This window comes from Scyliorhinus torazame, chromosome 3, assembly GCF_047496885.1.
Source record: "Scyliorhinus torazame isolate Kashiwa2021f chromosome 3, sScyTor2.1, whole genome shotgun sequence".
Taxonomy (NCBI): Eukaryota; Metazoa; Chordata; class Chondrichthyes; order Carcharhiniformes; family Scyliorhinidae; genus Scyliorhinus; species Scyliorhinus torazame.
In genome coordinates, this window is record NC_092709.1 from 188,241,205 (window position 1) to 188,254,759 (window position 13,555).

Below are 13,555 nucleotides of genomic sequence, written 5' to 3' on the forward strand. Positions count from 1 at the left end.
CCCTGATTTTGAGATTCACTCATCTTCAATTATCCCAAAGTCATGATTGTAAAAACCAAGCTGAGCGGTCTTAAATCACATAGCTGTACACTTCAGGCACAGTCCAAGGAGCTATTTCCATGTTGGGCAGAGCAGTCAGCCAACTCTAGGGAGGAGGTTTTAACTTGGGCCACCTGGTGTAAACAGGATGCCAGTGGCGTTCAAATACCTTCACAACACTTCCTGCTCCATCTAAACTGATAATCTGACTGTCACAATGGTGAAAAGGGCCTGCCCAGTTTTATCCAGCAGTGCAGTCAATACGGACCAGAAAAGTAAGGCTCAATTATTTTTGAGCAGTCAGGGAGAGTAGGAAAACCCTTTTGTATCCCGCAAAAATAATCCAGGCTCTTGTTGCCATTTGGGCACAGTGAAAATGAGCAGCACGCCCATCCCTGAATCTGCCTTGCTGCTGCTATCTTGAATCTGCATTGGAAAACCCTTGTGGGGCAAACATCTGGCTATTCTAATTTTAAATGAGTCCCGGGATGACTAGCTCCACAGTTCAAGCATCCGAAAATTAAAACCTTTGCTCAGGATAAATACAAAATGGTAATACAATAGCAAATGCCACTGATGTGAACTGTTTACATTCACAGACTCGGGTACTTTTTGATAAGGTTCAGGTGATTTTACCATTTGGCAATGAGGAAATGCAATTGGAAGTGGGATTAGCCACCTGGTTTTCCTTTCCATTAAATTACTGATGTGCTGCCACCCATTTCAAATCCCACCAAAAGTTAAAATCTAACCTGAGTGAATCTCCAGTTTTAAGAAGAGTTCACTGGCTCTAATAGTAAAAATGTGAATGGGCTCAGGCAGCATATAGGAAATTCTCTCATAGAAAGACAGTATCAGTATCTTGCAGAATCTAGAAATATAGGAACATACGAATTAGGAGCAGAAGTGGGCAATTTAGCCCTTCGAGTCTGCTCTGCCATTCAATCAGACCATGGGTGATCTCTTCCTGGTCTCAAATCCATCTCCCCACCTGTTCCCCATATCCTTTTAACCCGCTTTTTATCAGAAACATATCTATCTCCTTCTTGAAGCCATTTAGTGACTCTGATTCCACCGGCAAGTTATCCTTTCCTTTCTTTTCATTGTTTGTGTGAAGTAGATTGCATTACATCAGCTGATCCATATTGGTCCCATTTGACTGTTGCTGTTTAGCCAACAGCGAGGCCCAGTTTGGAGACAGTCATGGCCAGGAGATTATACTTGAGCACTCAAAATAAAGTGTATATCTGAAAAAATATTAATCACATTTGGAAATAGGAAATTAAGGAATGCAGAAAGATCCCGAAATGGAACAGGAGGAAAAATTAAGAAGAATGAAGAAGGCAAAAAATAAATTAGAGAAGAAAGGGAGTTGGAATGTAAGAAAGTACTTCAGGCAACAATGTGTAAACCGAAGGTTCTGCAATTCACCAAATGCTACCTCTTTATTTCTTGTTTACTATTTTAACATTTTGAATATTGCTGGATAGAGAGACAGGCTGCTGATGTTTTTCATCTTGCTCTCATTAGGACAAATGCAAGAATGCCAAATTTCAAATAATCGCAACAATTGAAAGGACAGGAGAAAGGGTGCTGATTGGATGAAGAGAAACTCTGATTGGTCAAGGTATTGCCATGGATGAAGAAAGCAACGGAAAAATAATGGCTCCCCAAACTCCCGAGTAATTTAAAAAAGGCACACGGCTTGACCAAATTCCTGTAAATACAGAGAACGGATCCTTGCATATGAATGAATGTAACTTCAACTAAGCGTTCTGTGCTCAACAGATTATCTTAAAACTGGTTCATGTAGCACAACGTCCATTCAGGCTGACAGCAAAAGGTTTGTTTAGGCTGACAACAGAATCCTGTCAGTGGAAACCACCAATTGTGTAGTCACGGCACAGTAGAAACATGAAACAACTAGCTTAGCCTATTGTTCAAATTTTGAGAAACTTTGCCTTTCCAGGGTAAGTTGAGCTGGATCAAACAAGTCTGAAAATTACAGCCTTTGGCCCATTTGGCCCAAGTTTGCGTGATACACTGCGAACAATTATTCGATCAGGATAGCCATTGACTCACTATCAGGATAGCTTTGATGGGTCTATTTCTGCATCACTTTTACAAAGTGAGAAACAATTCTGATGAAGCCCATCTTATAGCACGTGGAACTATACAAATTCCATCAGGTATATAGACCAGTGAAGTTAGGCTATATAGACCAGTGAAGGTGGGGAGTAGTGGAGAATCCATTAACTCAACTGGCACATCAAGAAAAGGGGGTGCATTAGACTGCTCCATCGCAACATGGGATGGAACATATTCAGGTGTGAAAGGAAATACCTACACGTGGCTGTAGATTCAAAGGTCACAAATACATCTGCATATTATTAATTAAAATTGACATTTTGGCTCTGAGCTTGCAGATTTCAAAACGGAAAGCCAATTTTGGCTGCAAAGGTTGAGAAGTAATGTTAAGAGACATTGGTGGAATTCCCCGGCCATTGGAATTCTCTTTTACCGCTGGCAGCGCACCCCCGCCAGCAGGTTTCCCGGTGGCGTGCGGTAGCTTCAATGAGAAATCCCATTGATAAGCGGTGAGAAGAGAGAATCCCGCCACCGGCAAATGGCGTGTCCCTGAGAAACAGGACCAGAGAATCCTGAATTTTATGATGGATTTTGGGACACTGACATCAATGCTTACTGTGGATCCGGAGCCCACACCGACGAACAGTGGGACCCGCTCAGCAATTTTATTACACATGGCCTCCTAATTGGCTGCCTGAGGACCTGCTGCGTAATTAAGGATGGCGCCTGATGTTGCCAGTCCAATCAGAAGACTGGCAGCTCTGAAACCTCAGCAGCGCCATTGGGAGAGGTCAGCATTGCTCAGGCAGGCTGGAGAGTTCGGAAGGTTGGCCAGGGAAGGTAAAAAAAAATTCAACGGTCAAGGGTTGGAAGGGCCAACCATGGTGATTGGAGCCATTGAGGCTGCTTTCCCTGCCCTCTATTTGGGCCCTGGATCCACAGGCTCAAGGAGGTGACCATCTTTAATTTGGCAGCCTTCCCATCCATGGGGAAGGGGTGGTGAAGGGGTGCATCCTGCTGTTGGCAAAATACCAGTGACTCCATAAAATTGCCTTTTATTTGTTCTTTAAGGTTGCAAATCAGCCCCTTGGAGCAGTCAGTCCTTCTGCATCTGACTCCACCACTGCAAAATTGTCCTCACAGTGGGACTGTGTCAGGGAGCTGTCCCAACGAAGTTATGCACTATTTGACTTTACAGTGGCAATTAAGCTGATTATATTGAACAGTATGCATTTGACTGATGTTACATGCAGTTATTTTCACACCCTTTGTATTTGATGGCAATGGGAGCTACTCTTCTTTTTACATTTCATTGACAAAAGTCTACTTCAGAAAGATGCTTGGAAATGTGGACAGTTTCACTGTTATTAGAAGACTACATACACATGGTCTCAATAAAGGAAATTCTAGGCATTTCATTGTATAGTAGCTGAATCATGGTCTCAACTCTTGTTTAAAACGTACAGAACAATGGTTCTGCAGAACTGTTAATTGCATAAATGTTCTTTCAACAGCTGACCTTCACTTCCCTAGCGAAAGCCTTGAATATACTTCAGTTGTATTCATCCCCTATCTCTGTAAGCCAAAGCTTGTTAACACAAGGGTTTAACAATGAACAGGTGACACACCACCCTTGGTGTAAGACTTTACTGTATTGTCTCAAGCAATAAGCGCTCGCAAGTAAAATGATTAAGTTCTATACCCAATTTTTTTCTCCATTGATGGATATATCAGGGTAGCAGTTGCACACACCCACTGCAGCTGTTCAATTCATACCGCTTTACAGAGTTTCATTACAGTGATATAAGGCAGCGCTGTTGGTTCTGGTGACTGCAGGGATCAGGAAAACAACAGGAAAAGAACTTGTCAGGACATACAATGTAGAATGTAAGGTCAGATAGATACGCAGGAGGCTTGCTAAATATATTTTTGGTGGGCTCGGCAGAACTTTGCAACACTTTCGTCAAAAGATTAAATAAACTGGAAAACAGTCCATGATAATGCGGATTCCGTGTGGGGTTAGATTTAAGTCATACATCTCTGATGCAGAATTTGCATATTTACAGTACAGGTTGGCACTAAAAAATAAAGAGTTTGGGTACAGTACCAATTGGGTACAGTACCAAAAGTAGGCCTATCACCTCCACTCTGCTGAAATTGAATGGTCTGGAATTTCCACTCGGTTGTACAAGAGTTTTCAGTGCAATTCCTCAAAACCAGTCAAACCAATGCAAAAGATCGAGGAATTTCAAGCATAAACATTTCCTAGATAAATGGAGTTTCCATAACTAGTTAGTTTTAAAACACTGTGTAGTGGAAACTGGCTTTGTACACAAAACTGGATATTGAATTAATCACTGTTGTGAATTTCGGTTAATTGCACCCATTTGTGGGCCTTAGAGGAGGCTTTCAAAATAAAGCAGCTTTTAGATGCAGGGATGCTACCAGACACCTTTTCAAAGCTTTTAAATATTCAACATTTTAAAATTTATTAAGAAACTGACTACAGTACTCGATGATACCTATACAGAAAATGGTTTACACGTCGCTTAAAGCTTATTTTCTCAGCACAAGCATGAAGATATGAGCTGCAGGACTTGTGGCACGCACAAAACCACAATCCCAGCAGATCCTGGATCTTCCAAAGAGGAAGAAAGAAATTTGAGGGGGCGGGGAGGGGGCGGGGGGGGGGGGGGGGGGGGGGCAGCGGGGGAAGGGCAGAATTACATCAAATTAAGTTTTAGGAAGATTTCTGGACACCTCTTTATGTACCTTACCCAAATGGCCGGTCGTCTTCATATGTAGAGACTAGACAATGAATTTCAGCTTCCTTGGGGGTGGGAGGGGCATGATTAATCTGCTTGATTAATCTTCTCATTCCTAACTCTAGTGACAACAAATCTCTCTGCCACAATCGAGTAAACCAATCCCTTAAATTTGTGAGGACCTTTGAGTTGAAACAATGAATGACAGAGGGATCATTGTCATGACTTCAAAACAATGGAAAAATAAAAACGTACAATTACTTATGGTGATTATTTGGCAGTTAGCTCACTGATGATATCAGATGATTGTGAACATTAAATCTCAAGTGGTTTGCAGATTATTTGCAATCTGAACACTGGCTAAAATAGTTGGCTTATAGTCACCGTCATGTTTCCATTTGTATTTTTTTTTAATGTGATATTTATTGTGGACATAATGGGCCTAGTTTATTTGGTTTTCAAATAATTGGTGTCGTGGGAAGGCTGCAGGGTTCTTCAGGTATTCAATGTGCAATAACTTTCATATTGCGAGCTTTTCAATGAATATATGTTAATTACAAGAGAATCTCTGGTCTCCTCTTCCTGGTATCAACCTTAGTTTCTGGTTATATTAACCACCACTATACAATACTTCCTATTTCCAGTACTTACCACCATATATTTTAATAACTATTTAACTATTTCTTCCAAGACATGAGTGACTAAAGGCATCAGCCAATGTAATTTGAAGCGAAACAGACCAAAACGTTACAAGTTCCAATGCAGCCAGTGCGCTACATTTGGTCTTTGTGTGTCCCCCCGTCCCCCAAATTGTGAGGGAAAAACACAGAGGAATTCTGAGCTTTACTGCTACACATGTATGTGATGGAAAAAGCACAAAGTGTAGACAATTGGCTGGGAATGGGTTTGGCTTGCCCATAATGCCTCACGGTCAAATAACACGCCGACCCACTAATGAAGCTCAGAGATTGAGAAGTGCCACTTGGGTGAGGTACTACGGTGCTGCTGGGGGCTATGGAACCTTACACCACTGCAAAATTGCACCTTCAAGAAGTGGAAAAGAGCAAAAAGACTGAGAAAAACCTAAATTTGTTTGTTGGTCAGAGAATCATCTCCACACATGCCAAGAAGTACACAGCAGCATTGTTACTGTTTCAGGGTACATACAGGCCACACTCACCAAAAGTATCATAAACTGTTAGTAGCCCATGAACAATGCTTAAAACACGATGTCACATTGCTCGGCATTCAACAGGAATATTTAGTCATATAGAAGTGTATATTGGGAAAGATGTCAACAAATTATTGCACTTATTGAAGAATATGATCAATTTAATTATACACAATTCAACATGACGTTTTAGCGATTGCATTTCTTTTTATAATACTGCTCGGCTTTTACAGAAAATAATTTTATAAGTTGCAGATTTTAGAACAAATATATAATGGAAGTAAGCACAGGCAGTAAAGTAAACTCTCTACCTTCAGCAAGGTGTATTCTCCTTTCACAACGCAGCACGGCAATGGAATGCCCTTCAGACTCATGGCTGATTGCTTTTAGTTAATGTTTCACCAGACACAAAACAACTCTCCTGTCCCACCCTCAGAGCAAACAGTTCCACTGAGTACAAGGTGCACAAAGAGAGACACTCAGAGGGGGAAAGAGAAAAAAAAACCGCGCACGGTGCTTGCTGACAGAGCACTGCCAGCCACAGCGCCATTTAAAAAAAAATTGTGAAGTATCCATGGAAAATTAAATCCAGAAATCACCTTAAAAATATCAGCTTAAACATACTAATTAACATTTGAATGGACCAGATTTTATCATCGATCCCGGCCTAGTATTCAAACTTTTAAAAGATCAAAATGGAAGAGCCATAACTATTTTATACAATTGATTAAGCATATGGTGCCATGATTTAGCTCACACGGGTTCATTTCAGCACTTATTATATAAAATGTACCAAGTCTCATAAACTGGAAGTAAGTTTTGAATGTTTTCTCTTTGCATAACATCTTATTAATTTACTACATATCAGCACTGGAAGATTGTTTTTGAAAATAACTCACTTTTCAGCAAGAGACCTAAAAGCAATCAAACTTTCCTCACATAAAATCTTTACTTGGCAGAAGTAATTGCACATTAACCAGAGTAAATGATTCTTGTGAGTACATAACAAATATACCCATGACATAGACAAACATTTTGACAGGGAGGGAACAAATTTATAATAGGTGCAGATTAGACACTGCAATGAAAATGGAGTCAAAATACTTTGAGTTGCTTTTCAGTTCCCCAATTGGCTTGTTGACCTGGTGGTTGTTGATGAGTTGAATGTTTTATCACAGAAATGTTACTTTTGTAAGCACTTAAACGTGACATTTCACTAGAGGATAGCGATTTACCCCAGTCACAGTGAATGGGATCTCTCTTTTCAGCATTAAAGCAGAATTTCAACACAACCCACACACAATGGTACTAATCTTTTCCACTCATATTGGGTTGTATATGGATTCTCACTTCGTACTTTCTTCAATTCGGTGGCCTGCAGTGCAACATAATGTAAGGCCATGTTACGTCTGTGAAACTGAGCATTTGAATTAATGACATTCAGCGGTAATGACACTGAAATTATTATTTAAAAAACACAATAAATGGAAGTTCCTACCTGTGAAGGCCGGACTGCTAAGCACTGAGAAATCTGTGCAAGCTGTTTCACTCTCTTCAAGTCTATACACTGGAACCTTTATCAGTCAGCACTGGCAACTTAGGTACTACAGTGCTAGTCTGTTTACCTAATGTAAAAAGGGGAGGCACTATTGTATTAGCCTTTGGCCGCTCTGATTATTGCCATGTAAAGAGAATTTATTGCTGAGTTGTGCAGAAGGGGCACAATTACAGGTTTAGCAGATAGCAAAAAATCTTCAGTTTGTAAAGTTTTTCTTACTTTCTATCTGTGATCATGTTTTGACTGAAACATGGGCTCAGTATTCAAATTTGGGAGGCTGGTCAAGTGGAACAGCCCAGGGGAAGGGAGGAGGGAGAAAAATAAATTAAGTCAGAAGTCCCACAACCAGGTTATACTCGTATTTATGTAAATCAGTAAAGTTGTGAAGCCAGGCCCCAAAGACTCGATTGTCTAAACTAACAACAATTCACAAATAGAGGACAAACTATGAGGGAAGTTTAAAGTTTAAATGCACTGTAATCTATGAAGAAGAGTATTAACACAGGAGATAGCCTCTCATAAGAATGTAGAGTATTACATTTATAAAAAAGTTAAAGTCAGATTACATGGACTGGATTCTCCGGTCCCCCAGCCGGATGTTTCTCAGCAGTGCGCCGTTCACTGCCAGCGGGATTCTATACTCCCGCCGTTTGTCAATGTGACTTCCCATCGAAGCCACCCCTACGCTGCTGGGAAACGTGTGGGTGGGGATGCACTGCTGGCACAAAAAGTGAATTGTAACGGCCCGAGAATTGACGCCAATATATTTGATGTAAAGCCTGGTTTTCCAGGTCCCCCAGCCGGATGTTTCTTGGCGGTGCACCATTCGCACGGCGGGATTCTAAGCTCCCGCCGCTTGTCGATGGGATTTCCCACTGAAGCTACTTACTCCACAACGCCAGGAAACGCCAGTGGGAAAAGTGATTCGTAATGGCCGGAAAATTCCAACCAATATATCAGCAAACCAGGAAAACAAAACCAAAAAGGACAGAAATTTAAATGGGCGAAAAATAAAGCTAAAGCAGATTATTAGGAAGAACTCCTGCAATAAAAGTGATAAAAGTTTGCAATATTCTGCCAGACAGAGTGGTAGAGCCAAAAGTCTTGTGGATGATCATTCAAAACACAGTTGGTTGCTGAAGGTAATTACCCGGAAATAAAACAATCAATACAAATCCTGCCGGGCAAAAGGAGGGAGGAATTTGGGGGGTAGCATATGAGGGGAAAGTAATGACCAGGTCCCCGGGGACCACCTGCCCATTTCTTCAAAACAGTGCCATGGGATCTTTTCTACCAACTTGAGTAGGCAGATAGAGCCTCAGTTTAACATCTCATCATAGATTATCATAGAATTTACAGTGCAGAAGGAGGCCATTCGGCCCATCGAGTCTGCACCGGCTCTTGGAAAGAGCACCCCACCCAAGGTCAACACCTCCACCCTATCCCCATAACCCAGTAACTCCACCCAACTCTAAGGGCAATTTTGGACACTAAGGGCAATTTATCACAGCCAATCCACCTAACCTGCACATCTTTGGACTGTGGGAGGAAACCGGAGCACCCTGAGGAAACCCACGCACACACGGGGATGTGCAGACTCCGCACAGATAGTGACCCAAGCCGGAATCGAACCTGGGACCCTGGAGCTGTGAAGCAATTGTGCTATCCACAATGCTACCGTGCTGCCCCTATCACTTATTGTCACAAGTAGGCTTCAATGAAGTTACTGTGAAAAGCCCCTAGTCGCCACATTCCAGCGCCTGTTCGAGGAGGCTAGTACGGGAATTGAACTGTGCTGCTGGCCTGCTTTCAAAGGCAGTGATTTAGCCCTGTGCTAAACAGCCCCTTATTTGAAACACAATGGACGGGATTCTCCACTCCCACGCCGAAGTGGCTGCGCCGTCGTGAACGCCGTTGAGGTTCACGACGGCGCGGAACGGCCCCGGTCCCGACCGATTCAGGCCCTGACAATGGGCCAGGATCGGGGCCGCGTCATCTACACACGCCAGGCCTTGTCGCCCGCGTAAAAGCGGTGCCGCATAGATGACGTGGCCGGCGCCGCATAACGGGCGTCATCCGCGCATGCGTGGTTGTCGTCCTCTCTAAATCCGCCCCGCAAGATGGGGGACGGATCTTCCGGGGCCGCGGAAGGAAGGAGGTCCTCCTTCAGAGAGGACGGCCCGACGATCAGTGGGCACCGATCGCGGGCCACCCCACATTGCAGGTGAAGCCCGGTGCAGGATCCCCCTTCGCCCCCCCACAGGCCGCCCCCCCCCAGCGTTCACGCACCGCCCACGACTGCAGCGACCAGGTGTGGACGGCGCCGGGGGGAACCCGCCGTTTTGGCCTGGCCGCTCGGCCCATCCGGGCCTCAGAATAGCGGGGGTGGCGGAGAATCGCCATTTTGGGTGTCTCCGGCGATTCTCTGGCCTGCGGCCCGCGAAACTCGACCGGGCCATTCCCGCCGCTTGGGAGAATCGCGGGAGGGCGTCGGACCGGCGTCCCCGGAAATTTTGGCGGCCCAGGCGATTCTCCCAACCGGCGCGGGAGTGGAGAATCGCGCCCAACACCTCTGCACTGGAGTGTCAGCCTTCAATAAAAACAGAAGATGCTGGAAAAACTCAGCCGGTCTTGCCGCACCTGTGGAGAGAAACAGAGTTAATGTTTCGGATCTAAATGACCCTTCTACAGACTTGAAGAAAGGTAGAAATATGCAAAATTATATCGTTGGAAGGGAGCAGGGGAGGTAGGCAGAATAGAAGACCAGGGATAGGTCGGGGCAAAGAAGATATTGACAAATTTGCCATGGCCAAAAGAGAGTCTCATTGAGGAGTGTCGGCCTTGATTTTTGTGCTCATGCTCGGGAGTGGGGCTTAAACCCACAACCTTGTGTTTCAGAAGTAAGTATGTTACCAACTGAGGCACGGTTGACACTCAAACAATGGAATTAGGGTTAGGATGAACATCAATGGATCAAATGACTTTATCTCTTCCTTTCTCAATCTTACGCTTCCATAGATTGGCTGAAATATAATTTTTGAGTTGCGAGGTGAGCCTGAATGTGCAAGAGCAAGGAATCTTACAAACTTTGGAGCATATTGTAAAATCACGGGCATGTCGAGTGTTGTTTTCTATTTATGATAACAGGAATCACTTTTTGCATTATTTCATGCTGGGACTTTGTAGATTTACTGTTGTATTCATCAAACAAATCCAATTTACACACTAATTCAAACGCTTCAGCAGCCACAAACCAATGTGCTACCACAATACAAGTCGATAAGATAACACATAATTAGATCACAGAACTTGTCTCAAGCTTGCCCTGAATATGTAGATGAGTTGAGAGGACTAATTTCTATGATCCTCAGGCCTCTATTTTTGGATGCAGCTACTTCTACAGCCTTGTAGGCCCAGCCTTGGGTTGGCCAAATGGAATCATTCCACATTGTTTACAGGTTTTTTGGCCCTGTCACATTTCTCTCACTCTGCAACAAGACAGCAAAAGGATATCTTAATTGCAGCACTCGTATGCAGTTACAAGCGGGCTGTGAAGGTAGAAACAAATGCAAAGGGATAGAAAGGGGGAAAATAAATGTAATGTTAAAAAGGTCGGAAAAAGACAAAAACAGGAGATGGGGGTGGGGAAAAGCACAGGCATAGGAAATTAAATAGAATTTTGCGTCCACACTTTTCCTTAACTCTACTTCATTCAGTTTTGTTTCAAATGCTGCTATCTGTGATATTTTACAATTCTGATGAAGTGGCTGCCACCCAAAACGATAGCACCCAGTTCTCTCCACAAAAGCAAGGTGTGCAAAATGTTTTCAGCATTTGTTTTTGTTTCAGATTCACAGCATCTGCAGTAGTTTATTTGTTGTTGATGAGATAGTCAGTTCTTTTCGATCAAACTTACCATTTTCAGCTGGGCTTCTCATTGAAAAAAGGCTATAGCGACTACCCAGCATTCTCAATGTGAAACGACAGGCCCAATTATAAGCTGGTTAATATGGTTGTCAGCCACTGGAACCAAATTCATGCTCGAACAAGGTAATGATTCCCAGGAGTAAAAATAAGTCGGACATCACACCAGCACTGCCATAGTCATTTCCAGCCTGTCTCAGTCATCTGCAAGCCACACTCTATGGGCGCGATTCTCCCAAAAGGGAACAAAGTCCCATAATGAATAATTTTAGCCATTTCCCGGCGCTCGCAGTGCCGCAAAACACATCGCTGGTCAATGTGATTCATGTTGTATAGGGGCCTGAACAGAGAACGTGAGGACGAGGCCACACATAGCCCCGTTTTGTACAGTGTGGAACTCATCTCGCCAGAACTCCCCAGTGTAGTGCGAGATCGGGGGCGAAATTCTCCGACCCCCCGCCAGGCACCGGCTATTCGGCGGGGGCGGGAATCGCGCCAGTCCCGCCGCTAAAATGCCTGTCCCGCCGGCGTAAATTTAATCACCTACCTTACCGGCGGGACAAGGCGGCGCGGGCGGGCTCCGGGATCCTGGGGGGGTCGCGGGGCGATCTGGCCCCGGGGGTGCCCCCACGGTGGCCTGGCCCGCGATTGGGGCCCACCGATCCGCGGGCGGGCCTGTGCCGTGGGGGCACTCTTTCCCTTCCGCCTCCGCCACGGTCTCCACCATGGCGGAGGCGGAAGAGACTCCCACCACTGCGCATGCGCGGGAATGCTGTCAGCGGCCGCTGACGCTCTCGTCCGGCGCCGGCCTAGCCCCTCAATGTTGGGGCTCGGCCCCCAAAGATGCGGAGCCCTAATTAAAATTGGGCCCTAATCTTCGAGGCCCCTGAAGCGATCCCCGACAGCCTCCTGAACGCACTATGGGAGGTTCCCCAGCCCCATTCGTGCAGCCCCCCCCCCCAACACCTGCACAGCGCATTCCTTTTTTTTTTAATAAACAATTTTATTGAGGTATTTTTGGCATTGCAAACAGTTGCAGTGGTACAGTAATGTGCAAATATCAACACAAAGCAGAAACATAGTGCAAAAGACCACTCCTCTCTCATAAACAGTACCCGCCTATTTATCCCTCCTATTCTACTCTAATCTACCCCCCTGCCGACATTTGATTCCCCGCGAAGAAGTCGATGAATGGTTGCAACCTTCGGGCGAACCTTAATACAGATCCTCTTAAGGCGAACTTAATTTTTTTCCAGCCCTAAAAAGCTCGACATGTCCGAGAGCCATGCTTCGGTCTTTAGGAGCTTTGAGTCCCCCCATGCCAGCAGTATGCGTCGCCGGGCTTCCAGGGAAGCAAAGGCCAAGATGTCGGCCTCCCTCTCCTCCTGGACCCCCGGGTCTTCCGAGACCCCAAAAATTGCCACCATGGACTCATCACCACCCCAGTTTTCAGTACCTGGGACATGACGTCCGCAAATCCCTCCCAGTATCTCCTGATGGACGTGATTCGTTGGCCCTCCCGCACACCTAGCGCATTCATCCTCCATCCCCCAAAATTTACTCATCCGGGCCACCGCCATGTGGGCCGGTGGACGACCTTGAACTGAATCAGGCTGAGCCGAGCACATGTTGCAGTTGAATTTACCCTACTCAGGGCTTCCGCCCATACCCCCTCCATCTCCTCGCCGAGTTCCTCCTCCCACTTGAGCTCCAGTTCCTGTGTCTGGGACTCCTCCACTTTCATAAGTTCACGGTAAATATCCGAGACTTTCCCCTCTCCTACCTCTCCCCTAGACACTACTCTGTCCTGGATCCCATTTGGCGGGAGGCGTGGAAGGATGGGACCTGTCTACGTATGAAGTCACGCGCTTGCAAGTACCGAAAGTCATTCCCTCTTACCAGTCCGAATTTCTCCTCCAAGGCCCTCATGCTCGAGAAGCTCCCCCCAAGAACATATCACCCACAGTTCCCACCCCCACCCGCCACGCTCGGAATCCACCGTCCATACTC

At 45.1% G+C, this 13,555-nt stretch overlaps 1 protein-coding gene across 7 annotated transcripts in view; it reads right to left on the reverse strand.

The window, feature by feature from the left end:
- rbm47 (RNA binding motif protein 47) overlaps nucleotides 1–13,555 on the reverse strand; it is a 367,449-nt gene that overhangs the window by 141,696 nt on the left and 212,198 nt on the right. The window contains exons 1-2 of one of the 7 annotated variants that reach the window (XM_072496615.1): nucleotides 7,562–7,689; nucleotides 6,375–7,438 (exon numbers count right to left, since the gene is read on the reverse strand). The exons of 5 other annotated variants lie outside the window; for them this stretch is intronic. The gene's annotated coding sequence lies outside the window, so the exon portion shown is untranslated. Of the gene's footprint in view, nucleotides 1–6,374; nucleotides 7,439–7,561; nucleotides 7,723–13,555 lie in introns of those variants that run through there. One more of the 7 variants, XM_072496612.1, reaches the window with a different exon arrangement.